Raw genomic sequence first — 5,332 nt, 5'->3', positions numbered from 1 at the left:
TGAAGGTTTTTCTGCGCTTTTCGGGATGGGGGGTCAGAGGTGGGAGAGAACTGGGCGAGGGGGTTACTTCAGCTGTGCAGTCTCTGGTGAGGCAGGTGTGATGAGAAATGCTCTACATGTGACACTATGGCTGGTGGCAGGATGCAGATGTCTGATAGTCGTCCAAATTTGACACGGTTCCCCAACCAGCCCCGATCGTTCCCCACCCAAGGCTGTTGAGTTGGGCATGTGCGCACCTTCACTTTTAATGCCACACTCAGAGAGCATGGTGTTTCATTTGTACCTTGCCCAACAGAATTCACACGATTTAGCTTTCAAAATATTCTCTATTCTCTATTGAGCACTTGGCTACTTTTACCAGCAAGTGATACTTTACAGAAAATATTTATGCTGCACTTCCTTCTTTTTTCTTCTGGTATTACATATGAATTACACATGTTATTAATAAATTGTTTCATGCAATTATTAAGTACTTACTAAGGCTTAAACAAAGTCTCTCTTTCCCTGAGCCAGTAATAATAAGGTCTGTAAAAGCAAATAGCCTCATTAGTGTAGTCTGGCACAGTGCACAGTGCAATAGTGATGCAATGTATGGACAACAAAACATCATATCATGGATGGTGGTATTCGTTTTGTGTTGAATTTACTGAATCAATCTGGACATTCCTATTGTTCTCTGGAGTGTTCAGAAGGATCTAAGCAATATGAGAGCAGGATCTCAACTGTCCTGTCAAACAATGAAAGCAAGCAGGTAAAGTTGAAAAATCAGGACAGCAATGGACAGATCAGCACCCCCTTTCCAAGTTCCACAAAGCAAACAAGGGTGTTTAAAGTACAAAATTAACAGCATAATTCAATGTATTGAGATTGATGATCCTCCAAGATTATAACTAGTGTGTGAGCATCCGTGTGTATATACTGTACGTACAATATATGCGTACTGTTGTGTGTCCAGCAAAGTGTGTATAGTCAGTCTAACATTAACTTTCATTTCAGATGAATGAAGCAGTCATCATTATACTTACTCATTTTATGTCTTACTATGAAAGACAATTAAACACTATTTCTGCTGTTAAGTAAATAATCACACAGTAATAGTGACTTGGACGTGCCTGATAAAATATGGAATGTACAATGTTTCATAAATTGTACTGAGATTTGTGGTTCAGTCTGTTGCTCAAGATATAAGCCCCACTGTGTTCCCTGCATTGCAAAAGAGCAGTTACTAAGACGGGAAGTTGCTGTAACTAGTACATGTTCTAATAATGTTCTGATAAATTAAAGATTGTGCTGCTGTTAAACAACACAACAGGATGTTGTGTTGCACAGGGTGGCTGGAGCCCACTGCAGTATATTTCACCAGACACCTGCTAAGAATATTCCACAGTATTTTTGTCCTAGCTCTATGATATAAGCTAAAGTAAAGTAAAACTGTAATGTGAGTAAAACTGGCAAGATGCGTGGCACAGTCTACAGGGCAGCCCACTCTGAAGCCACACATGAGACTCTCTACATGCTGTGTTATGCCAGCCATGGTAACTTCTGAGCTGTGATCCCTTCTCTATCTGTTACCCTCTCTGCTTTCCCCTGCCTGCATAAAGCAAAAAATACAAAAGGAGGGAGGCATGTCCCCTCTCCTTTAAAAACAAAAAAGTAAACGATGACACTTCAAGTAAGCGTTACTCAAAAATTTAATTGCCCAGTACATATTTTGCAAGATCTTGCTATCCTTCAGTTATTTGCAACAGCTGTCTTTCAACAGATTATTACAAGAACAAAACAGTCAATTTATTGAAGGGGAAGTGATGTACACTCAGTGAGCACTTTATTAGGTATTTATTAGACTTATTAAGTCTTCTGCTGCTGTATCCACTGAGAAGTTTAACGTGTTGTGTGTTCAGAGATGCTCTTCTCCATACCACTGTTGTAATGTGTGGTTATTTGCATTACTGTCACCTTCCTGTCTGCTTTGACCAGTCTGGACCTTCTCCTCTCTCATTACCTACGCGTTTCTGCCCACAGAACTGCTGCTCACTGGAAGTTTTTTGCACCAATATCTGCAAACTCTAGAGACTGTTGTGCTTGAAAATCCCAGAAGATTAGCCGTTTCTGAGATACTCAAACCACAATGTCTGGCACTAACAATAATTCCACGGTCAAAGTCCCCATTCTGATATTTGGTGTGAAAAACACCTGAAACTTTTGACCACATCTGTATGCTTTTATGCATTTAGTTGCTGCTACTAATTAAATATTTGCATGAACAAGCTGGTGTACAGGTCTACCTAATAAAGTGATAGAATCCTAGGGGTGCTGGATGGCTCATCCTATTAATACACAGTTCTAGTGTATGGTATCAAATCCGGACTGTGCCAGCCAGCATTGATGACACATAATTATGTGTCACATAATTAGCGCTAGGGTGACACATAATTGGTGCTAGCTTCACCCAGGGATGGGAGGGTTTTAGTCAGGCGGGATTACAGCGTCTCATTACGCAGCAGTGTCCTTTACTGGTCAGTCGCTGGTCAGTCGTTCTCTCCTGTTCACTCTCAGTCTCTCTCTCTCTGGCCTTCAGCAGGAAGTCTGTAGGAAGTGACCCTGTCCCCCTGGCTGTGTGACACAGCAGCGTGACACCGTGTGACCTCCAGTGGGCTGGGAGTGGAAACGTCCTCTCCATAGGGGGCTGGGAAGCTGCGATGGCCCCCCTCACAGGAATGCACATTTCTGTGTCCGCGCCTGAATACAGCATCTAACTGCCCAACTAGCCAGGTCCTCCCCTGCCCCCAGTCCTCAACCCAACACTCTCACTACATTCCTTACATTATATATGTACATGTGTAGCACTTCTCTTAAAGCTCAAAGTGACTTTATTCAGTGATGAGGGGGAAGCTCATCTCAATCACCAGGATGATTCACGGCAGCCATTTTGCACCCAGCAGCTCACCCCAGAGGAGAGGTTTGAGATTTTTTTGCCAAATAAACTGGGAGGTGTTTCGGTGGCAGGCTGTGAAAGCCAGATTGGGAATTGGGAATCCCCCAGTGCGATAAGTGTCATGGGATCTTTAATAACCACAGTGAGTCAGGACCCGTAGATCCAAGCAGTGCTCCACTCCTGTCTGAAGATGCATGTCTTGACTGCGAATAACAGCCAGCGAAGGAAAGAAATGCATGGTGCAATGGAAAGAAATTGTTAAAAAAAAGCACAGGGAACACAAGGGAACATCCTGAAAAAGTCATCTTTTTCCTCTCGGTTGCATTATGATTTGCTGTCCTTATTGACACAGACTATAATTCACACTGTGGACTGATCACCTGCCCACACGCATTAATGTGCTGCCAGCAACAGCACCATCTACTGGCAGTACAGCGAAGAGAGCAGAAATTTCTGCTGTGCATCATTCACTGTTTTAGATTTACAGCAAGGATCATTCACATGTGCGTGACGGCAGATGACTTAATGCCTTTCTTGTCGGACAGCGCAAAGACCCAGCACCTTTCAGTGATTTGACTGAAAAGAAGAGTGTGAAATTCATATAGTATGTATTTTGTGGTGTGATGAGTACAGAGGAAACCATATAAATACCAAAGAGTCAAAGTGAATGACCATTTTCAGGATTTAAATCTTTTCTCCTTTTTCAGCTTTTCTCAGCCATTTCAATAACAAGCCCACAAGGTAAAAACTACATTTCTCACAAGGGAGAAAACTCACCGGGGAGGTTTGGATGAAATCCATTTCCTAGCTGACAACCAGTTCTACAACAGTGTGACTCTTGACTCTATTATGGGATATGTTCTGACAGTAAGCGTTGGTGACAGAAGAGGTACATGCTGAAGTGTTTACACTCAGGTATGATACCAGCAGAACCAAACCCAGACAACCTCCGGATGAGACTAAAATTTAACTTGGGGAAAGAAGATCCATATCAAGTTTCTAATGTTTAGACCACAATCATGAAATACGACACATACTGGATTAGTCAAGAAATTGGAGACATTTTTCATAAAAATACGAGTGTAAATAGGGTTGAAGGACGGTTCCGAACAAATGGCTGTTTGAAAGCTTGTGCTGCATTGATTACAATTAGAACCAAACAAGTAAGTTACTTACAGACTCACTGCAAATGAATATTCCAATATGTACCTGTTTCAGGGCTGTTGGCACTTTCAATAAAAACAAAATGTCAAGCACCTGATACACTGCTGGTTATAGTTGGGGGGGTTTTCTATTTCTGTTATTACATTTCTGGCCCTCAGTGGCAAAGCATTGTGCTGAAGCCTCTTAGTCAGTAAGTGAATCAGTCAGTTGGCCAGTTTCAGAGACAGTCAAGGCTACCCCTTCCAGTTGCTGCAAAATAAAGTTCTCAGATGGGTCCATTTCAGGAGCTCAGTTAAGTCCTTAAAAAACTATAGAAATGTACACCAGACAGTGGAATTGAATGAAAACATATAATTTGTTGAAGGATCATCTTTCACATTGCTGGAACACGGCACATAGCTTTCTTATAGTCTTCACAAGGGGAAAACACCACTAATTTTGGACGCATTGTACTGTCCATGACAGGAAATATTCATAGAAACTGCGTTCCTGTGGGTTCTCACTACCTGCAGGCATATTTGACTCAAATTTATTTTGTTTTAAAAAACACTTCCTGGACCAAATAATTTTATGCAGTAAAAACACATTGTGAGACTATTTCATTCTGTAGACAAAGAGTCCATTATTTATGATTGCCCTTTAGCATGCAATCAAATGTATGGTCCAAATGTCTGTACAATTAAAATGAGTTTGTCATTCAGGGTGAAATCTCAACCAGCTGGGCAAGGTTTCACATTAATATAGTTAAATCAATACAAATTTTACAACATACATTTTAAATCATGTTAAAACAACATCTTATACACTGCATAACAATTTGATTCGACTCATGTTGTTTAAATTCCCAAAATGCTTTTAGCTAAAAAGCAAGCAACAATTTGCCAATACAATATGTAAAGATGGCTTCTTATCTTGTAATAGCCATGAATTTGTCACTTGTGTTTATATACAGATGTAAAATGTCTCCTGCGATGTGTATATGTCTCTTCACAGAAGCATTGTTTTTCTATGGCATGCTATGGGTAACAAAAAAAATGTACAATTCAATTCTTTACTTTTTTTACTCAATTACTTCCTCTTTTTTGAGGGCAGATCTGTTTTCCCCACACTACGTTTGTTGTTAGAATCCTGGCTGAATTTAGTTAATCAAACTTGCTGCTTTTCCAATTACTATTTGAGAGTTCAGTGATTGTCCTATTAGCCTTGCAGAGCCAGCCAGATGGTTTCAGGCTA

The sequence above is a fragment of the Conger conger genome, chromosome 7 (genome assembly GCF_963514075.1).
Source record: "Conger conger chromosome 7, fConCon1.1, whole genome shotgun sequence".
Lineage (NCBI taxonomy): Eukaryota > Metazoa > Chordata > Actinopteri > Anguilliformes > Congridae > Conger > Conger conger.
Note: the sequence above shows the minus strand (reverse complement) of the source record.